The following is a 23,905-nucleotide window of genomic DNA, read 5'->3' as shown; positions in this document are numbered from 1 at the left end:
TTTCAAGTGAATAATTCCAAGGTTTTTGGATCTCTTAAAAATTTCAGTAATTCTTAAAATTGATTAATTTTGCACAAATGTCAAGTGAACCTCATCTATTTTGGTCTAACCTTTTTTTCATTAAAATAGCTAGGGATGTGGCTCAAGTGGTAGCGCCTGGCATGCGTGCGGCCCGGGTTTGATCCTCAGCACCACATACAAACAAAGATGTTGTGTCCACCGATAACTAAAATAATAAATATTAAAATTCTCTGTCTCTCTCTCTCTCTCTCTAAAAAAAAATATATATATATATCTTACAGTCAGGCACGTTGGCCTGTGATCCCAGAGACTCAGGAAACTGAGACAGGAGGATTACAAGTTCAAGGGTAGCCTCAGTAATTTACCAAGGCCCTGTCTCAAAATAAAAAGAGCTGGGAAATGTCACTCAGTGGTGGGTCCCTCAGTTTAATCCTTAGTGCCAAAAACCAAAATAAAACGACAACAACAGAAAAAACTCTTACGTTTTTTGCATTAATATATATCAGTTAAGGGCTGGGTTTGTGGCTCAGCGGTAGAGTGCTTGCCTCTCACGTGTGAAACCCTGGGTTTGATCCTCAGCACCATATAAAAATAAATAAACAAAATAAAGATATTGTGCCCATGTATAACATATATATATAATGTCAGTTAAGCCTCAAAACAATCTTGGGAGGTAAGCTCAAGTATGTGGAATAGCAGTCCCCAACACCTACCCTTTCTGTCATCTGCTCCTAGGGGCAATACCTTTCATCTCCTTTAGTAGATTCTTTTGGAATTTATTTCTCTATTTCTAGTTAACAACCTTGTATTTCTACTTCTTTTTCTTCTTTTTTTTTCTTACCTTAAACACAATCTAGTTGAGTTTTTTTTGTTTCTCTATTACAAGAATCAAATTATCTTAGGACTGGAAGAGACTTCAGGTTAGCCCTGAGTTGCTAATTATTGAGGTTGGGTTTGGGTACTTGGGAGTTTGTTAGTCTATTTACTTTTATATAATTTTGAAAATTTTCATAACAATTGTTTTAAAAAATAATTATAGCTGGGCATGGTGGTATACACCTGTAAAACTAACAGTTTGGGAGGATGAGGCAGGGGGATTGTAAGTTCAGGGTCATTCTCAGCAACTTGGGAGATCCTCATTCAACATAAAAAATAAAAAGGGCTGGGGATTCCTCAGTGCCCCTAGATTAATTTCTCCGTACCCTAATCAATCAATCAATCAAAGAATTGTATGGTTCAAAACCTTGTCTCCTTGGAGATGAGTGTTAAAATAAGGAGAAAAAGAATTCAGGTTAGGCTAGAACAAAGGCAGTTAGTTCTATTAGCTGTACTGATTAAGGGTTGCCGCTAGAGCCTTAATAGTATATTCACTTTAATAAATACGTATTTGTTATCCTAAATGTTTATTAATTTAGTGTGTTCTATTAAATTTATCAGCATACTCAAATAAATATTTATATTCTTTTATGTGCATGTGTAGTGCTGGGGATTGTATCTAGGTCCTTGTACATGTTGGACAAGCACTCTATCAATGAGCTACATTCCCAGACCTTTCTGTTTTATTGTGAGACAGGGTCTACTAAGTTGCCTGGGTTGGGCTCACACCTGGAATCCTGCCTCAGCCTGCCGATTTAGGATTATAGGCGTACCCCACTGCGCCCAGCATAAATATTTATATTAAGTAGTGGATACAAATTAAGCATCCCTAATGAGAAAACCTGAAACCCAAAATGCTTGAAAATCCAAAACTTTTTGAGCCACATGATGCCACTAGTAGGAAATATTCCACGCCTGACTTCATGTGATAGGTTGCCATCAAAACTCAGAAAATTGGGACTGGGGTTGTGGCTCAGTGGTAGAACGCTTGCCTAGCATCTGTGAGGCACTGGGTTCAATCCTCAGCATCACATAAAAAATAAACAAATAAAATAAAGGCATTGTGTCCATCTACAACTAAAAATAAATAAATAATTTTTTTAAAAACCACAAAATTACTAAAAATATTGTATAAAATTACCTTTAGGCTATATACAAGGTATATATGAAACATAAATCAATTTTGTATTTAGACTTGGGTTGCATTCTTAATGTATGTCAGCATGCATGTGCAAATATCCCAAAATCTGAAAAAAATCTAAAACACTTCTGATTCTAAGGGATATGCATCCTTTAGTGATTCACTTAAAAATATATGTTTCAGTTATAAAGCACATCTATGGACCACCACAAACTTTTAGGCTGACCTTTCATTTGTAATTAATGAGTCTGTTCTTGCCAGCTTGTCTTACAAAAGAAAGTAAAACCAGGTCATGATTTCGTCAATGTGACATAGCTTATTAGTTGAAAATACTAGAATTTAGGTCTCCTGTTTTCCTATTCATTGCTGTTGCTTATGAGAAAATTGCCCAACCAACTTAAATGAGGAAAAGGGGTATATTTTTGCTTGGCAGTTTTCTTCTGTTTTCTAACTTTAGCTATTTGTTTTTTAGAATGTTGGCTAGAGATTTGGCTTCTCCCTTTCTGTAAGATGATAGGGATAAGTGGTTCAGCCTTAAAGTCTGGTAGAAATCCAGGCCTACGGATGGTTATATTTCTTGAATGGGAAAGAATTGTAGAGCTTAGACAAGTTATAAGCATAAAGCTTAAGCTGATAAAGGACTGGAAAAATGAACCCCTTGTTCTGTTTGGTCCCCAAGTGATAGTTCATTGCCACTATTTTTTTTTTTGCAGCAAAAATAATTTTTATTTTATGGGAATTCATTATAATAGGATACATGATCAATAGATAGACAAAGATAGATAGGAAGGTAGATAAATAGACTTTGCATCTATATTTATGACATTCATTTTGTATGTTAAATTGCAAAATAAGCACACAAACCAATATACACATATATTAGAGGTACAAGGTAGAAAATGAAAACTTATTTTCTTTTTCCCATTTAGAATATAGCACAACTTACTTTCCCACAAATATGTTGAACAGTCTTTGACCTTCATTTTATCTGCATTTAATGAATTATCTGAAGTTTTAAATACAAAAAAAATTCTTCTCAATCACAAGTTTTATGATAGAAACAGTATGATATAAATATTCATCCTGCTCAAGATTAGTTTATCATGTAACATTTGGAATTTTTTAATCATTGCCACTATTTTGTGTATGAACTTCAACGTTTATTTTAAAGTTTGAACTCTTTTTATCCAATTCTAGATACTAACTGAGCAGCATAGATGTACAGACTTGCCAACTGTGAAGAATAGTTGCTAAGTAGTTACAGTAGAGCCTTGGTAAGATGCTTTGTTCCACAGCCATTACTAGGTTTTGTTCCCAGGTCAAATCAAGAGGTAAAAATTTGGGCAGTCTAATTTTATGTAAGTTTTATTTGCATGCTAAATTTAAAAGCCTAATAAACCAGAGCTGGATTTCAAAGAGTTATTTCTGTACTGGCAAAGATTCACACAGTAAACATCAGTTGAAGGAAAAGATTTATAGAAAATACCAGAAGAAAGTAGAATTTTACAGATAGATTTGAATAGTCTTTACCATTCCAACTTATTCTCCTCTTTGTTACTTTCCTTCCCTACTCCTAGTTATTCATGTATTTTTACCACTCGAGCGAATAGGAGAAAAAAAATGATCTTACTAAATTCCTTTGAGCAAAGACCTTGAGTTCTTTTGGACTTTTATAACCTTTTGAAGTATACCCTGTTTTCTTATAGAACCCCAAAATTTCATAAACCATTAAGTGGCACAGAGGTAAGTTCTATTAGGTATGTTTTTCCCTCTCAGAAATCAAAATTATTAAAATATTTGATTTAATTATCAAATATTATTAACATTTATTTTAATAATCTTTAAAAAATATTTAGTTTTTAGTTAGGTATTGGATACAATACCTGTACTTTATTTATTTATTTTTATGTGGTGCTGAGGATTGAACCCAGGGCCTCACACGTGCCAGGCAAGTGCTCCACCGCTGAGCCACACAACCCCAACACTTAATAATCTTGAAATTGAGACAGGTTCCTGGAATGAACAAATTGACACCAGTAGTTTAAAAATACACTTTTGTCAGGTGTGGTGGTACACACCTATAATCCCAGCAATTTGGGAGGTTGAGGCAGGAGGATTGCTGAGGCTAGCCACAGCAATTTAATGAGGCCTTATCTCAAGGTGGCTCAGTAGTTAGTGCCCTTGGGTTCAATTCCCAGAAACCCCCTGACAAAAAATTTATTTTTGAGGTTGACTAGTAGTAAAGGTTTTGTCTTTATTTGTGCCAAGGAAATGTTTTAGACTAGAAAATGGGTGGGTTTCACACCTGAATCATGATTTTTTTATTTTTTGGTATCAGGGATTGACTCTAAAGGTGCTTAATCACTGAGCTGCAGCTCCTTTTTAATTTTTAATTTTTTATTTTGAGATAGGGTTTTGCTGAGTTGCTGAGACTGGCTCAGCCTCTGAACTGCTGGGGTTATAGGCATGCACCACCATTCACTTTGATTTCTTTTTTCTTTCTTTTTAATTAAATAGAGGGACTGGGGTTGTGGCTCAGTGGTAGAGTGCTGGGTTTGATCCCTGGCACCACATAAAAATAAATAAAATAAAGGTATTTTATTCATCTACAAATTAAAAAAATATTTAAAAAATTAAATAGAAAGTTAAAGCTATTGACTAAAAGTAATTGTGAGTTTATTTTATTTATGGATCTGGCAGTTTAGCATCATATTCTATATAGCATTTATTCTAATTTTAGGAAAGTGTATGTCTTTTAGCTAAAATATACACTCCTTGTAGGAAGGAACTTTGCCTTCTAACATCTTTTAGAGCTTTCTAAATACTGATTTGTATATTCTATAGATATTTGTTTGGCAAGAGTTTTGGTTCTATTTAGTTTTGGTAGTAATAATATTGTGTGTTAGGAACTTCATGTATATCATCTCATTTTATCCTTCCAAGAACATTTCAAGATAATATACCAACATTTTATAGAAGAAGAAACAGAGGTTCCACTGAAGAACTTGTGTAAGGTAACATTCTTAATAAGTGGCAGACTGGGATTATAAATGCAGGCTCATTTCACTGATTACAGCTCCTGCTCTTACTCCATATCATACTTCCTTTCAGAGTTTGAAATCATTGCCAGAAATCCTGACAAATATTTCTTAGCCTTATTCTTGGTAAATAAAAAACTCATTTGTACTGTTGTTCTAGAAGATTCCTTAATGTTTCAATCAGAATCATAGATTGCTGTTCCTCTCTTCTGAAGTCTAGGCTAATATGGTATTGTGGTTAAGAGTATAGGTTCTAGAGCCATGAAGAGCCTGATTTTAAATATTGGCCTCATATAGATAGCCTCAAGTGGGTTATTTAACATTTCTGAGCCTTGGGTACCTTATTTATAAAACAGAAACAGTGTTGGATACTACTTATCAATAAGAAGGAATGAATTATTGATGAATATACCAGCTTGAATGGATTTCAAAGCCATTATACCAAGTGAATGATTTCAGTCATATGACATTCTGGAAAAGACAAAATTATATAGACAAGGAACAGAGCATAATTGCCATGGGTTAGAGGTGGGGAAAGGACATAAATACCATGGGGGCAGGATGAGGTGATTTTTGAGGTGATGTAACAGTTATATATCTTTATTTTGGTGATGGCTATAGGATGCTACATGTGTTAAGTCTCAGAAAATCCACCCCATCCTCCCCCAAATCAATTTGCTATATGTTAAGTTTAAAAATAAATGTAAAAGGTCAGGGGCAGTAATAAAACCTTTCTCATAAGGTCATAAGGTCATTCTCAATTGTGAAAATTAAAAATAAGATAATGCAAGTAGAGTGTTAATCACAGTCCCTATCTAGTATATGTAGTACATAATGACTAAATGATTATTGTTTTTATTGTTCTTTTTTAACATTATTAATGATATGGCATTTAACATAGTGACATTCATGGAAAGAAAATGGAATAAACTTTCACACTGTCAGATAGGTACAGTCAGTAAACAGTTGTGAAAAATGAGTAATCATGAGTCAGAAGGAGTGTGTTTCACATGATTTGGCAAGAGCCTTGAGGTCTTCTGGAAGGTAGGGGAAGATTAGGTTTAGTATGTCTGAAGTATCTTGCAGCTGGCTTCTTGTCTGGCTGGATATACAATTCTCTTGATAGTATTCTTCAACAAAATAGCTTTGGTCTCGGAAGCTGCAGCTTCTTTCATAGGCTTCAGATTTGATCTTCAAATTTGGATTGAACAAATTGATCAAAAAAGGAGCTGGAAGTAGTTCTAATACTTGGAAGATGGTAGCTGGTCTGTATGTCAGATGTGGCATCCAGAACCATTTCTTCCTGCCAGCCAGTCTCTGGATTAGATAGTGACAGCAGTAGGGCAGGTATTATTAAAGAGCTTAAAAAAAAAAAAAGTTAAGGTTGCATTGGCATTGTAGTTGTACTCACAATGAAAAAGAGACTCTATAGCAAAACCTTGGCATTTCTGTCAAGTCAGATGGTTGTCTTGTTTAGGATCTCAAAACAAGTTGAATTAATGGTAAAAAAAGATTCTAACCTTACAATGCTTGCTGTTGCTTGTTGTCACCAGCCTATGAATTACTTTCATTTTGGCTAATAAGCGGGGGAGAAAAGGAGTGCTTAGAGTTCCTAGTAATGGCCACCAGTGGTTTAGGAATGACTTTAGATTTTCCTAATTTCTTTTCAGCAATGACACTAAATTTCAAGCAAATCTCATTCAGTTTGCTTCTTTCATAGCTTGTCTTAGCATAAGGAATTGATACATTGATAGCTATGAGAAGCTTCACAGTGCCAAAGGGACTAACCTGTTGTTTGACTTTGACTTTGGTTTTTAGTTCCTTGTTGTTTAGGCCAAGAGTAAATAGTTAGGACACTGGTTTAAAATATAAAAGGATCAGTATTATTATTTTTTTTTTAGAGAGAGAGAATTTTTTAATATTTATTTTTATTTTTTGGTAAACAAAACATCTTTGTTTGTATGTGGTGCTGAGAATCGAACCTGGGCCCACCACATGCCAGGCGAGCACGCTACCGCTTGAGCCACATCCCCAGCCCAGGATCAGTATTTTAACAGTCATAACACTTGGTTGTACCAATCTGAATATACTGAAAAATACTGAATTGTACACTTCAAAAGGTGAATTTTTTGGTATGTGAATCATATCTTAGTAAAGTTGTTAACAAAAAAATGCCAGCCAGGTGCCATGGCACATGCCTGTGAATCTGGCAGCTGGGGAGGTTGAGGCAGGAGGATCGAGAGCCAGCATCGGCAAAAGCTAGGTGCTAAGTAACTCAGTGAGATCCTGACTCTAAATAAAATACAAAATAGGGCTGGGGATATGGCTCAGTGGTCCAGTGCCCCTGAGTTCAATCCCTAGTACCCATTGTCCCCCAAAAAAGCCATACTAAAAATAATAAAAATATGCTGATCTGTGACCTTCTAATGGAGGAAGTTGGACTAAGTACTTTTAAAATGGGGTTATTAACAATTAGAGTTTGAGATCATTCCAAAAATGATGGATTATGGAATATTTAATATTTCTAAAGAGTTCTTAGAATTTATTTACTAAGCAAGTAACTACTCATGTAGTTGTGAAATAGACATTGGTAATTTTAGAAGAGAGGAGGTTAAGCAGCATCACCTTAAAACTGAATCTCAACTGGGTAATTTCCCTGGAGACGCAACCTGACAATATTTGGAGACATTTTTGATTGTCATAAGTCAGAGAAAGAGACATAATGCTGATATACCTAGTAGGTGGAGATCAGGAGGGAAGTTGCTAAATATCTTACAATGCACAGCACAGCTCACACAGCAAAGAATTCTGACTCAATCATTAGTGCCAAGGTTGAAAAACCCTGGTATAAAATTTGCACCTATTTTCTTTTAAGAGTTTTATAATGTTAGCTTTTACTTTTGTTGTTGTCGTCTCATTAAACATTTTAATATACAGAATAAGTACTCTTTCAGTACTTAACCTTCTCAAAAATTTCCTTAGTTTTTCTTACCTAAATGTTTTGTTCACATTCTTTTATATAATTCTTAAGTAAACCTTTGAGGTAGGGCTGGGATTTTTTCATATTTTATAGATGCAAAAACTAAGGCTTAGAGAAGTTTATTTGCTATGATTATACTAGAACTGGGATTTGAATCTAGATTTTTTTTTTTTTGTAATTGCAGATAGACAGCATGCCTTTAATTTATTTTATTTTTTGGTATGCGCTGCCAAGGATCAAACCCAGTGCCTCACACATGATAGGCAAGTGCTCTGCCACTGAGCCCCAGCCCCAGCCCCTGAATCTAAATATTGAGGAGGGTCACTATGTATAGTTCAAAGACTCCTAACAAGACATCTCATGATGAGGTATATTTCCTTGGCTGAGTTAGTGTCTCCCTTTTTTTTGGAGGGGGAGTACTAGGGATCAAACTCAGGGGCACTCTACCACTGAGCCACATCCCCAGCCCTATTTTGTATTTTATTTAGAGACAGGATCTCACTGAGTTGCTTAGCACCTTGCTTTTCCTGAGGCTGGCTTTGAACTTGAGATTCTCCTTCCTCAGCCTTCCACACCACTGGGATTACAGGCTTGTGCCATCTCACCCAGCAGTTAGCTTCTCTTTACCCTGATTTCAGTATGTTATATATGTATGTGCTCGCACATATATTCACACACAAATGGGATGAGAAAAGACCTGTATGAGACCTGTATTTTTCCTTACAACTCTTAAATTTCATTATTCACCTTAATTCAGATAGAAGTGGGAAATCATTAAAGGTTTCTGAACATGGGAATTTTTGACACAGAACTGCTGCTGTTCCACTGCTGGTGGATGCTTTCATTGATTAACTGCTGCTTCTGCCCTTGTGCAATTGGTCTGGGAGGTACTATTCATTTAGAGCTCCTATTGTGGCCAAAGTTGTAAGCTCCTAAGTTGGCCTTCATTGTAGTTATTAGTTTAAATTGTCAAGAACATGGAAACTATCATGTGTCTATTCTTGAATTAGATCTGAAACTGGTCTTATTTCCTCATGTTATAATATGTCACTGACCTGCAAGCTAGGCCATGTGTCCAGAGTGTGGGTAGTGGGTAAGTGCTGACATTTTGATGGCCACATCATATTTCAGGGATCTATGAAAAGGTCTATAATGACCATGGAAAACCAGTCAAGAATCTCCTTGCCATGGTCAAATGGGAGAAGTTACTAAATTTAGCTGACATTAAGCTGTAAATTATTTGAAAGGTGGAAAAGGATTCTGTTCAGAGGCTATCTAGAATTTCCATTTACTTATCAGGCCTACTCACTATTGGGAATTTTTGTCAAAGGGAAAGTAGTTCTCTCTTCTTTCCTCACACTTTAGTTTCTGTTACATTGGGAAGATGATTTTCACCTTTTATTGGGGCCTGGACTTCAGTGTTTCTTGCTAGTCTTAGATGACAAGGGCCTCAAGATGATAGAATCAGAAGTTGGAATTACAGTTTATAAGTCAGAATACAAGCTTAATTTTGTTTTGAATCCAAAGAATGATAAAGAGACTTATATAAAATATAGCAAACTTTTTTTTAAAATTTTTTTGTGTGTGCTAGGGATCTAATCTAATCCAAGGTCTCACACATTCCAGATGAATGCTCTACCATTGAAATATATCCCTAGCCATTCCCACTCCCCCTTTTTAAAAAATTCTTTTTAGTTGTAGATGAACACAATACCTTTATTTTATTTGTTTTATTTTTATGTGGTGCCAGGGATCAAACCCAGTACCTCACACATGATAGGCAAGTGCTCTACCACTGAGCCACAACCTCAGCCCCATTCCTCCCTTTTTTTTAATGTGTTGTTCTGGAGATTGGACCCAGGGCCTTGTGCATGATAGGCAAGTACTGTACCAATGAGCTATGCCCATAGCTAGTAAACTTTTTGTTTGTTTGTTTGTTTGTTTTTTTTTGAGAAAAAGGAAAGAAAAAATTTTACTGATTTGTTGGCATAGGAGAAATGTAGGGACTACTGTCCCAGAGGCTGTGATTCTCTCTACTAGGGGGAACAGTGGACTTTTAAAAGAAATATAAGGAGGGAGAAAAGGAGGCAAAGAGGAATACTGGGAAATGAGATTGGCCAAATTATGTTTGTGTGCATGAATGAATATGTTACAGCAAGTCCTAGCATTATGTACAGTACACCATTGTAATAGCACATCATTAAAATAAAAAAAAATCTAAATTCTTACTTGAATAAAAAGGAATATAGGAGCTGAGATTCCAATATTATCAGTATAAACATTTTATTTTTGAAGTAAATTGTTCTATTGATACTCTCAAATCCCCAAACTCGGCAAATGAAAGTTCCTGTAAGAACTTGTATAAATCAATAAGAAAAAAGTAGATTTCTCTAAAGAAAAATGGGCAAAACACTCAAACAGCTACCTCACAATACTGGATATCTGAAAAATCAGTAAATATAAGAAAAGGTATTGAACTTAATTTCATTCAAAATCACAATGGAATAATGCTATACATGGGGCAGACTGGCCAAAAACAAAAGGACAACCAATACCAAATTATAGAAGGATGTGAAGCAACTGAAACTCTCATGCCCTGAGGGTGAGTTTATAAATTGGAAAACTGGCTGCTTCTGAAAAAGAGGTGATATGACTATACCCTGTGAGCAAGCAATTCTGTTTCTATGGATATGCCTAATATGAATTCATACATAGGAGTTCACCATTATATGTATGAGAATACTTATAATAGTGCTATTCATAGAAGTAAAATAAAAAAGGAACTACTCTAATGACATCAGAATAAGGTGAATAAATAAAATGTATATATTCTCACAATGGAATACCATACAACAATGAGAATTAGTGAACTACAACATCTTGCAACACAGATGAATTTTTCCGATGAAATATTGTATGAAAGAAGCCAAATATAAAGAAGAAATCTATTGTGTTATATCATTTATATAAAGTTTCGTCAAAACAAAGCAAATCAATGTTATTAGAAGCCAGAATAATGGTTCTTTGGAGGCATTGCAGTTGGAAGAAGTCACTATTGGGACTTCTTGGTTCTGGTAATGCTCTTTATTTTAATTTAGGTGTTGGTTACATGAGTAATTAAGTTTGTAAAAATGCATCAAGTTATAGTTAAGAAGTTATGTATTTCAATTTAGATTCCTAAAAAAGAGGAGGGAGGGCTTAAATTTGTAGATGCTGAGCAGTCATCTGGACTTATTCCTATAATTAGACTTGTGTCTAAGAACAGTTATTAATTATGATTTTATATTAGGTCTTCAGAATCACTCACTAATTTTTGGACAGTATTGGAAATCAAACCCAGGTTCTCAAATGTACTCAGCAAGTGCTCTACTACTGAGCTATATCCCTAGCCCTTTTTTCAGATTTGATTTTATTTTTAAAAATATTTTTTTTTATCATCGGTGGACTTTTATTTTATTTATTTATATGTGGTGCTGAGAATCAAACCAAGTGCTTCACACATGCTGGGCAAGGGCTCTGCCACTGAGCCACAGCACCAGCCCTCAAATTTTATTTTGAGTCAGGCTAAGTTGCCTAGGTTGGCCTCACACTTGCAATCTTCTTGCCTTAGCCTCCTGAGTCACTGGGATTATAGATCTAAAACATGTACCAGGCTCAGAATCATTCTTAAATAGTTGAAATAGTAAATGCTAAATCTGTGGGTTCAGGACTATATATTATTTTGGTTATCAACACTAATAAGATGCCTTTTGGGGAAATGAGTATGAGATCATTAAAGTACAAAGAGAAAAAGTATACTATTTCCCCTGATAATACTGATTTTTCCATGTTAGTTCAGGCCCCATAGATTGTAATGTGAAGTTTGTTTCTTTTTGTAAACTAGTTTGTGACTTTTCTTAGCTTTGTTCACTATCCTCACTTGTGACCTCTATTGTCCAATGCTCATAACTGATGAGAAGATCTTATGTATCGTATTCATTTAGATGTTGGGTTTTTTTTTTTTTTAGGTAAATTTCTTTTTTTTTTTTTTAAGAGAGAGAGATAGAGATAGATAGATAGATAGAGAGAGAGAGAGAGAGAATTTTTTAATATATATTTTTTAGTTTTTGGTGGACACAACATCTTTATTTTATTTTTATGTGGTGCTGAGGATCGAACCCAGCACTCTGTGCATGCCAGGCGAGCGGGCTACCGCTTGAGCCACATCCCCAACCCCTCTTTTTTTTTTAATATTTATTTTTTAGTTGTAGCTGGACACAAACCTTTATTTTTATGTATTCTATGTGGTGCTGAGGATCGAACCCAGAGCCTCATACGTGCTAGGTGAGTGTTATACCGCTGAGCCACAACCCCAGACCTAGATGTTGGGGTTTTTAAAAAAATGTTTTTTTATTTAGTTAGTTAGTAGATGAACACAATATCTATTTATTTTTATGTGGTGCTGAGGATTAAATCCAGGGCTTCAAGCATGTGAGACAAGTGCTGTTATCACTGAACTACAACCGCAGCCCATAGATGTTGGTTTTCTTCTCATATATTTGTTTTGTATTTTTGAAAATTTTGGTTCTTCCTACTTAAAATTTTTGTGTGCTCTTGTTTGTGGATCACGAACTTAATTCATTGTTTGTTGTGGAATTTCTGATTTCATTTTTAAATTCTCCTTAATGTTCTCTCTATTTTAGGTCTGCTGTCATAAAATTTTAGTCAGAAGCTAACTTAGAAATGCTAAATCAATCCCAGAAATACTAGTTTAACTTATTCTGTGTTTCTAGGTTATAGAAAAATCTCATATTTTGGTTCTTGTTTTATATTTGTATGCTTTAGGCAAAATATGACCAATCATTTTATATATATATATATATATGCATATGCATGCCTCATTTTTTCTTTGGGGCTTGAAGAGTGGTGCTAAATATTATGGAATTAGAAAAAGACCATGTGGATAGCTAGGGATTTAGATCTATTTGTAGTTGGTAGACATGGTGAATTAGAAATGTATTTCTCATTCAAGTCTATTTTTACTGCTTGATGTCAGAATGAAATGTATCAGTAGCTAGAAAAGGCCAAAAAAATCTTGTCAGAGTGGAAAAATTTGTACTTAATGCATTCTTGACCAGGAGGTTATATCAAACTAGCTTCTGGAGGTGAAATTAAAACTGTACATTTTTGTTTGCTTATTCTTCTCAATTCTCATTTTGGTTTTCCAGATCTTACTAGTGAATATAATAAGCTGTATTAGCCCTGTATATCTACTATGCCTATATAGGCTGAAGTCCCTATTAATTTGTGTTAGAATTCTCTGTTAAGTCATTGCATTACTGGCATTCCCCCAAATAGAGGCATGCACGTATGTACATTTGGAGTCCAGTGAATTAAACACTGTTTTTTTTTCTTGGGACTACTAGAAAACCTTACAGTAACATTGACCTAGGAGAGACTTGGGATTTGCATATAATTGTGGTGGGGGGACATGTTGTTCAATTTCTGGCCTCTACATCAAGACCATTCTTTATCAACTCCAAGCCACATTTGTAGCAGGGATTGAGGAAAGGGTTGAATTTGTATTTATTAGAGGTGACATGAGCAGTGGGGCAGTGGCAAAGAGGCCATGTTGCTCTTGCTAAATATACATCCCTGACAGTTGGATAATAGGTTCCAGGAAGTTCAGTGGAAAATTAAAACAAAGCAACATTTATAGCTGATTGAACTTGAAAAGCCATTTTGGTGTTGAATGGCAAATATGTGGACTTCAGCATTCCTGGAGCCTGATGCATCCCGCTGGATAGCCCTGTCCTGTGTACATGATGGTCTGGGGACTCAGCAGTGTGCAGAGTGTTCTCCTTTAGAGGGTGCTTTGAGGAAAGAAAGTTTGCTGCCAGAAGTCCCCTTCCTATGGAGTTATGTAACAAGTTCTCCATGTCCAGAGAGCATCTTTCCTCTAATGGTTTCAGGACTTATTTGTTAGAAGGACAGGAATGTCTGGCAAGAGACAGAGGTGCTGTTAAGTACTATAAATACTCCTAGTCACTCTGTATTGAAACTGAAGCTTTAAGCAGATTGTGAGGTGTATACACATGATCTTAGCATAGTAACACTTTTGATTAATGTCCCAAGTTGTCCTGGGGCCACTGGCTTGAGCTTTAAGTTAGGCTGACGTGGCTATAAGGAAAAGATTTGGGACTGTATATGTTTGATAGTTAATTTCCTTAGAACTGGAGAGAAGCTGCAGGGGATGGGAAGGTGAAGGAATGGTTATAGAAAAGATAGGAAGAGAGAGTATTGAGCCTTTTGCTCCTATCAAGAAAAGGTGCTGCATGTTCCCATCTTTTTCTCCAGAATGATCTTATGCTACTGTTTCTATGTATTTGTCTTATGGGAATGAGGCTCAGATATCTATTAGCGAGTTAGGTCTTAGATTTGGCAAGATGATGAAAAAGCCCCTCTTAACCCCATCAATCCCTTGGGGGGACCTCATGCAAAGAGGCCTGGCTGTCAGGAAAGCATGAATTATGGCCGATGGCCTAATTGTTTCTATAACCACTCATGTGAACTGCCTTTGTTAGCTATAGAATCAACTATTCTTTTTTTTTGGAGGGTAAGGGGGTAGATTCCAGGGGATTGAACCCAGGGGTGTTTAACCACTAAGCTACATCCCCAGCCCTTTTTTATATTTTATTAGAGACAGGGTCTCACTGAGTTGCTTAGGGCGTTGCTAAGTTGCTGAGACTGGCTTTGAACTTTATGATTCTCCTGCCTTGGTTTACCAAGTTGCTGAGATTACAGGCGCATGCCACTGCACCCGGCTGGTTCGCTTATATTTTGATGCTATTAGAATTTAGCTTTCAGTTCAAGAGACTTTTTTAGTAGCAGCCTCACTATTCTAGTTGTTGGCAGTTACATCCATTACAAGGGAATCTTCATGACTGACCTGCTGTTGTCTGTGCAGGTTAATGGGTATTAGTTGGAATACCCACACTTTAGGTGTTTCCAGACTCTAAAATGGATACTACAGGTAGAAATAGGTGTATCAATGTGGTTTCTCCAAGTAAGTATTTGGGGCAGCTGATCCCCAGTAAGGGATGGCCAACTAGCCCACTCCATCTTTTCCTCCTGTAACCCACACCACAGGGATGGCACAGGAACATAATATAATATAATATGATATGATATGATATGATATGATATAATATAATATAATATAATTCTGCCCATTCAGCTCTTCTCCTGGCATTTCCCTCAGGTGCCTGTAGAGTCACTGAGGAAGAAACAGGTCCTCCAGTGAATTGAGTTTAATTGTGACCTGTTACTTTTTCTATCTGCATATCATACTGGCATCATGAATTGCTTTTGAGCTAGTTAATCCAAGCTGTACCTTGTCCTCTAGAGATCTCAGGCTTGCCTGGGCTCATGTTGGTAGAACCTAGATGGTGAAATTAGGGCCAAGGTCTGAGAAAAGACTGGTTCTCGTGGTATCTGGTAGATACAGTTCTTTCTAGGGTGCTCCTTTGGGACCAAAAAAGTAGTTCTGACTAAGACTTCAGAGAGGCCCAGTGCTGACCTAGTATCTTGTGGGTGCTAATGAAAAGGACTGAGCACCAAGCAAAGAAAAGGTTTCCTGACTTGAAAGTATGTTCCATGCATTGTGGAGGCCAGGTGGTTTTCCCATCTTCAGGGAAGTGACATTACAAAAAGCTTCATTTATTTTGAGGACACACAAGTCCATCCTCAAGTTAGTACTCTTCTTTTCCTGAAATAAGAAAGTGATTTACGAGGTGTGGGCCCTTACTTGAAAGAAAACAAAACTGGCTGCTATGTGGGCTTGTAAAATTCCTGTGCCATCCCTGTGGTGTGGGTTACAGGAGGAGAAGATGGAGCGGGCTAGTTGGCCCTCCCTTACTGGGGCTCAGCTGCCCCAAATACTTGTGATATTGCAGGTTATTTATGAATTCATCTGGACTGAGATGCACTACCCTACACCCTGGTAGGTGAAGATTTGTAGTCAGGATGTAGAAGCCCTCATTAATCTTCCTGGTCTTGTTGAGGATTTCTTGCCGAACAGAGCTCCTGTTGGAGAATGGATTGGCCTTTTCCACTGAACTGCAATGACTCAGATTAATATTAATCCCTTTAATGCTGCAGTTCATGATATAGTCATTAGGTGACTTGGAACTAATCCTATCCACCTAACTAGTGTGATTTATTAAATACACATGGAGATTGAGTCTGAATACAGCTAGGCAGAATCAGCAGCAAATAAATACCTCCGTGTATCTGTATTAATGCTGGTTGATTGGGACACAATTGCAGGCTGGCTGGGGAGAAACAAGGGCAAAAGGAGGTTGAGCTCTCTTAACAGTATTTGGCCACCCCTATCTTTGATTTAGGTAGCAGAAGCTATAAAAACTTATGAGAGTTTGTATCAGGAGGAACAAGGATTATAAGTCATTCAGTTCTTTGCATGCAAAGACAAAAAAGTGGAAAAGCTACATGAATAATTGAAAAATTTTAAAGGTAAACTAAGGAGGAAGAAATCCCTTAAACATATTATTTGAATGACTTTCTTCTTATACTTTTCAAGTTTTGTAAGAGTAAGAACTTAGATGAACTTTCTCTATCTTTCTTGAGAAAATTTCCTTGAAGTGTGCTTAGTCAGTAGACACCCAAGTCACTCGTCACAGGTGCTAGTCACACTGTGGTCTGTCCTCTCCTGATTTCAAGGCTTAATTTATTTTTTTGAAAGTGGTAAGAAGGTAGAACAGCCAGGCCTGCCATATAACAGTTCTCTTATCTGATATCCTTGCCCAAGCTAGCAGAAGCATAATTTCTTTTGTAAATAATTGAGGTTTATCATTTTCCTTTCTCAAACCTCCTTTTCTTCCCTCTCTTTGCTCTTTCAGCAGTGATGACATTAATATGGAAAACATCTACCTAGCTGGCTTCGTTTAATCAGGCAAGTCTGACATTTGTGAAACCTCTCATTAACATTTTCCCCAAAGAGCACAAAATGGCCTCCCCTCAAAATACAGCCACCTCAAAGTTTAGGCTGCTTTCCATCACTATTGGCAGGCTCCTCTCAGAGATGTTACTTCTCTAAAATCTCATTCCTGGCCAACAGCCACTGGTCACATATGGGGGGACCTTCTGTTCAGGTGCTGCCCTATTCCTTGTAAACATCTCTTTTACTAGTTTTCCCTAGATATGCCAAGAAATCTCATTAGGAAAATCAGGCTGTAGATTTCTTCAGTTTTTTTTATATGACCTTTTTCAACTAATTCAAAAACATTAGTTGCACGCTACTGTGTTTATGAACCTCTATTAGACACTGTACATAACAAAGACATAAAGATTCCTATCCCCTCTATTTTCTAGAGCTTACAGACTATAATTAGCTATAAACTAGACTATGCTACACTAAAGCAATAGCACTCCATGGAAATACCAAGAAGAAAGAGAATCATTCTTGTAGCAAGAAATCATGAGTAACCAGCTATGGTGTGCACTCCTGTAATCCCAGTGACTTGAGAGGCTGAGCCAGCCTCAGCAACTTAAAGAGGCACTAAACAACTTAAGGAGACCTTATCACAAAATAAAAAATAAATAAGGGATGAGGATGTGCTCAGTTGAAGCACCCCTAGGTTCAATTTATGGTACCAAAAAAAAAAAAAATCAAGTGTAGTTCGTTGTTGAAATTAAAAAATGAGCAATGGGAAAGCCATGCTTATGCTCTAGGGATGGTTTTGTCTTTATCATCAAAGCAAAGACCTTGTGTACTGGCAACCAGTGGTTAATAACTAACCCAGAAGAGAAATGTTAGAACATCAACAGTGGTAATAGGGCTTCCAGCTTTACTGCAAGGTGGGCAGTGGTAATCTTCATTGCTTATATTCTTCCATATTCCTTGTCATTTCCCTTATTTCAAAATGGTACCAATTTATATTAAGATGAGAACCAGCTGGGCATGGTGGTACATGCCTGTAATCCCAGCATATAGAGAGAATGCAGCAGGAGGATCACAAGTTCCGGGCCAACTTCAGCAATTTAGTAAGGCCCTAAGCAACTTAGTAAGACCCTTTTTCAAAATAAAAAGGGTGGGGATGTGGCTTCCAGGTTTCAGTCCCCTGTACCAAAACAAACAAATCTCTGAGGTCCATAGTCTTCTCACTTACATCTGTGTTTAGGTCATAAGCATGAGATTAAATTCATCATTTTTCATCCCTCTGGTGTTTGACCTCTCTAGTATTTGAGTACAATTTAGGTAAAGACATGGATTGCATATACTTCTTGGTAATTTCATTTGTTCTCTTTCTCTTACCCTTTCCTCACACCATTTCTCACCACAATATTAATGACTTTTCAGTAAGCACCAGGAACAAAACTACCATTCACATATTATATGTGAGACACAGATTTAAATCTGTGGAGCTGGGGATGTAGATCTTTCTTTCTTTCTATAGTGGTACTGGGGATTGAACCCAGGGCACTTTACCAAGCTAAGTCCTCAGCCCTTTAATATTTTGAGTCAAGGTCTCACTAAGTTGCATAACAATTGCATAAGGCCCTGGGATCAACCTCCAGCACAAAAAAAGAAAAGAAAGAAAGTCAAATAAACAAAAAACAATAGTAAAGTAGCTGGGCACAGTGGCACACACCTATATTCCCAGTGACTCAGGAGATTGAGGCATTAAGATCCCAAGTTCAAGGCCAGTTTCAGCAATTTAGCAAGGCCCTAAGCAACTTAGTGAGACCCTGTCTCAAAATATTAAAGGACTGAGGACTTAGCTTGGTAAAGTGCCCTGGGTTCAATCTCCAGTACCACTACCACCCACCACCACCCACCAAAAAAAAAAAAAAAAAAAAAAGGAAAGGAAAAGAAAGAACCCTCCATCAAAACAATAAGAGTTTTAGCTGATATGATGGCACACACCTATAGTCCCAGCTACTCAGGAGGCTGACGCAGGAGGATCAGTTGAGCCCAGGAGTTCAGGGCCAGCCTCACCAAAATACTGAGACCCCATCTTTAAAACAAAACAAAAACAGTGTACCAGTTAATAAGTGAAACACTTGACTTGCCTTGCAATCAGAAATCATAGTTATTGCTGTGTATGCTGGTTCACACCTATAATCTCAGCAGTTTGGGAGGCTGAGGCAGGAAGACTTCAAGTTTGAGGCCAGCATAGGCAATTTAGTGAGATCATTAAAATAAAAATAAAAAGGGCTGGGGGTGTAGCTCAGTGGTAGATCCCTGGGTTCAATTCTTAGTACCCCCCCACACACACTCCTAGGCATTGAATTTCATAGCAATATAATTAGTTTCAGTACACTAACCTTTTAGATAGACAAATTAAAACCAAGAAAATTTGAAGTTTAACCATAGTCATACAAGCTAGTATAGCTTAGTCTGTATGCAAAGACTACAAGTTATTCATCTTTGTATCTCTAATGGCTAGCATAGTGCCATGCCCACTGAAAGAACAAAATAATAGTTGTTGAAGGAGAGGTTGAGGAATTTGAATTCAGAAAGGCTAGTATTGCTTCAGTGATCTTATTTTTTTTTTAATATTTATTTTTTTAGGTATAGATGGGCACAACACAATGCCTTTATTTTTATGTGGTGCTGAGGATTGAACCCGGGCCCCGCCGGTGCTAGGGGAGCGCTCTACCGCTGAGCCACAATCCCAGTCCTGCTTCAATGATCTTATACTTGGTCTTTTTAATGATTATTTTAAATTTTTTAATAATATAAAATTATAATAAATTATTATTAGCTGTTCATGTATAACAAAATAAATTAAGTTTTAGAAAGTAAGTTTTACTGAGACTTAATGACAGTATTCTATCAGATTCTGATTTAGACTGCCCAGTGCCCCCTTTTCCTAACTAGCTTCTAAAAATATAAAAAATGATATTTCAATAATAATATGATACTCTATGTAGAAAATTTGGGAGAATATAGAAGAATATGAAGAGATGGAAATAAAAGCCACCCATAGTCTAATCACTTAGAGATAACTATTTTTTCTCTTTTTATCCATGCAATCGGACACCCATTAGCAAAGTGTGGGGGTTATTATTAACCTGCACATTTTTGCCTCTTGCTTGTTTCTTTTTTTTTTGGTACTATGGATTGAACCCATGGGCCCTTTACCACTGAGCCACATTCCCTGACTTTTTTATTTTTGAGAAAGAGTTTTGCTAAGTTCTTAGGGCCTCGATAAATTGCTGAGGCTGGCCTTGCCTTAAACTTGCAGTCCTCCTACCTCAGCCTACTGAGGGACTAGGATTATAAACCTGATTGTTTTTTTCTTTTCTTTCCTTTTTTTATAGTAGGGATTGAACTCAAGCGCACTTGGTCACTGAGCTGTACCCCACTCCTTTTTATTTTTTTTTAGACAGGGCCTCCCTAACATGCTTTTTTCTTTTATCTAAGTTATTTTTTCTTTTAAAAATTATGGGTATTTTCCTACATTGTTCACACTCTTAGAAAACAAGATCTAAGCTGGTGCTAGCACACACCTGTAATCCTGAGGCTGAGGCAGGAGAATCTTGAGTTCAAAGCCAGCCTCAGCAATTTAGCAAGGCCCTGTCTCTAAATAAAATACAAAAAAGGGCTGGGGATATGGCTTAGTGGTTAAGTGCCCCTAGGTTCAATCCCTGGTACTGGAAAAAAAGAAAGAAAGAGAGAGAGAGAGAGAGAAAAAGAGAGAAAAAGAAAACAAGAAGTAGTGATACTACTCATTGAATTTTATTTTAAAATTTATTTGGTATCTTATCATTGGTCATTTGGATTATTTCCAGTTTTTTAATTTTATAGCAAAGTAAAATAAATATTTTTGCACATAATTACTTGAATAGATTTATTTTTATAATTTCTATTTAGGTAATATAAATACATAGTTTTAAAAAGTCAAATAATACTGTGAAGCATATATTCACACCTGCTCCCAACTTTAAGGTCTCCTTCAAAATTTTTTTATCTTTTGTTTCTTTGCAATGCTGTTAATTAAATACAGGAAGACATCATGGACATTCTACCACTGAGCTTTACTCCCAGCCCTCCCAACTCTTTTAGCTGTTTATTAAGTTGTTAACTTTCTAATTCTAAATATTATGCAGAAATTATATTTTTAAAACTATATTTTAAAATTTATTTACTGATTTTCTACTCCTAGATGTTGATAAAAGACTTTTATAGTACCCCATACCTCCTTTTTTCTCCTTCCACCCATCCTCCCAAAATACTTATCTCCTCATTTGGGTAAACTAGTACTGAGTTTTTACTTATTAAGATCTTAAGTATTATTTACTACAAGTTTTCCCCTCTTTGTAAAAATGTGCTTAGTTTTCTATGTTACTCACTATTTCATCTCAAACTCTACAGTGGTTTCTAAAACTCTCAGAATATTATTTTTCCACATGGTCAAATACACAATTCTTCTATTCCATTTTTATCTCTTCCTCCTTAGAGCCTCCAGTCCTCCTCTTCAGTTCTGCTTTGGTTCCTGTCTCGTCTTCACACACAACTGCCTTTCTAGAACTTCCTTTGCTTTTCTCTGTATCTCTTTTTTCTTGGTTTCTATGCCCATTTCTTGATTCACTCTTGTTTTACTTTAAAAAAAAAAATCCTCCTAGGATGACATTTGGGGTATAAATATTTTTAGATCTTGCATATCTGAACTTTTATTCTACTTTTTTTTATATCGGGTATTGAACTCAGGGTACTCAACCACTGAGCCACATCCCCAACCCATTTTTGTATTTTATTTAGAGATAGGGGTCTCACTGAGTTGCTTAGCACTTCACTTTTACCGAGGCTGACTTTGTACTCTTGATCCTCCTGCCTCAGCCTCCCAAGCCATTGGGATTAAGGCCTGCACTTCTGCGCAGGTTTATTCTGATGCTTGATTGAGGGTTTGACAAGATAATAGAATTCTAGTTTGGAATCATTTTCTTTCAAAGTTTAATGGTTTCACTTCTTTGTCTTATCATTTCCAATATTGATCTTGAGTAGTCTGATGCCATATTGAATCTTAGGTCTTTTCATTTGAATTAGAAGTTTTTACAATCTCTTTTCTCTACCGTTCTAAAACATTGGGGTCTCTTTTTAGTCATTGTGCTAGATTCTTAGTGAGGGTCTTTTTTACCTGGAAAAAATATTATATAATTTGATTGGGGAAATGACAATTTAAATAAATTAAATTATTTATTTTAGTTCTTCAATAATTCCCCCTTCGTCTATTATTTTTTTAATTATTTATTTTTTAGGTGTAGATGGACACAGTGCCTTTATTTTTTTATGTGGTGCTGAGGATCGAACCCAGGTCCCACTGGTGCTAGGTGAGCACTCCACTGCTGAGCCACAATCCCAGCCCCAAAAGTGACTCTTTTTTTTGTGATACTGGGTATTGAACCCAGGGCCTTGTGCATGTGAGGCAAAGCACTCTACCAACTGAGCTATATCCACATCCCCTCTATTATGTTTTTCCTCCTGTTCTCTCAACTGATCCCTCTATTTTCTGTTTGTGCCTTATCCTCTACCTGATGCCTACATTCCAAGTTTACTTCTCATTGGTATTTCCCTCTTAAAAAAAAAAAAAAAAAAAAAAGGACTGGGGATGTGGTATTCAGTATTGATATTCAGTCTTTTCATCTCTATATTCCCTTTCTTCTGGTATTAATCTATTGATAAGTCTTAGTCACTATTTTCTCTTCACCCCAAGATCATTTTATTTTACTTATTTACTTAGGTTTTTTTGTACTAAACTCTTGAACAATCTTAGCGTTTTGCATTTCTCCTTCATAACATTTGTTATGATTGTAATTAGTGAATTAATTATGTTTTCCCTTGCTAATGTCTTTCTCTTCCACTGCATGTCATACTCTATGAGGGAAGGGATTTTGTTGCATCATTTACCATGTTTATATTATCTAGCCTAGTGACTGGCATAAAGTTGGTACTATGAATATTTAATGAGTGAATTAGCACCTTCCTTTTATCAAATAGAGTGTGTATTTATTTATTTTTGGTACCAGGAATTGAACCCAGTGGTGCTTAACCAGTGAGCCACATCCTCAGTCCTTTTTCATATTTTAAATTTAGAGACAGGGTCTGAGTTGCTTTACGACCTCACCAAGTTGCTAAGGCTGGCTTTGAACTCACAGTCCTCCTGCCTCAGCCTCCCCAGCCCTTGGGATATAGGCATTCAATACCACACCCAGCCTGAAGGGGATTTTGACTTTAAAAAAAAAATACATTAATCTGAGGACAGTTAACATTTTTATAACGTAACTGACATCTTTATAATATATTTGGCCTCCCAGCCCAGGAATATGTCATGGCTTCTTTATTTAATCAAGACTTCTTTAATGATCTTGGTAAAGTTTGTCAATTCTTATTTCCCCTATTTATATCCGTTTCTTTCTTTCTTCTTCTTTTTTTTTTGGACATAATAATTTTATGTATTTATTTATTTATTTTATGTGGTGCTGAGGATTGAACCCAGTGCTTCACACATGTGAGGCAAGCACTCTGCCACTAAGCCACAATTCCAGCCCATATATCTATTTCTTTTCTCTCTCTCACTCTCACTCTTATTTTAATTTTTATTTTTTTGTACTGGGGATTTAGCCTGGGGTGCTTTCATTTGGGTTACTTTTATTTTTTTGCTATTGGGGATTGAACTCAAGGGCACTCAACCACTGAGCCACATTCCCAGCCCTATTTTTTTTTAATTTATTTTTTAGTTTTCGGTGGACACAACATCTTTATTTTATTTTTATGTGGTGCTGAGGATCAAACCCAGCACCCTGCGCATGCCAGGCAAGCACGCTATCGCTTGAGCCACATCCCCA

General features: G+C 36.4%; 1 protein-coding gene and 1 non-coding gene across 11 annotated transcripts in view; one reads left to right on the top strand and one right to left on the bottom strand.

Moving 5' to 3' along the window:
• Positions 1-23,905, top strand: part of Gbf1 (golgi brefeldin A resistant guanine nucleotide exchange factor 1) — a 125,228-nt gene that overhangs the window by 46,091 nt on the left and 55,232 nt on the right. Inside the window, exon 1 of one of the 10 annotated variants that reach the window (XM_078019842.1) lies at positions 16,954-17,006. The exons of the other annotated variants lie outside the window; for them this stretch is intronic. The gene's annotated coding sequence lies outside the window, so the exon portion shown is untranslated. Of the gene's footprint in view, positions 1-16,953; positions 17,007-23,905 lie in introns of those variants that run through there. 10 annotated transcript variants of the gene reach the window in all.
• Positions 22,444-22,518, bottom strand: Trnav-cac (transfer RNA valine (anticodon CAC)). The gene has a single exon. It is a non-coding gene; the product is annotated as a tRNA-Val (tRNA).

This window comes from Ictidomys tridecemlineatus, chromosome 1 (assembly GCF_052094955.1).
Source record: "Ictidomys tridecemlineatus isolate mIctTri1 chromosome 1, mIctTri1.hap1, whole genome shotgun sequence".
Lineage (NCBI taxonomy): Eukaryota > Metazoa > Chordata > Mammalia > Rodentia > Sciuridae > Ictidomys > Ictidomys tridecemlineatus.
This window is presented reverse-complemented; position numbering and strand designations above follow the sequence as displayed.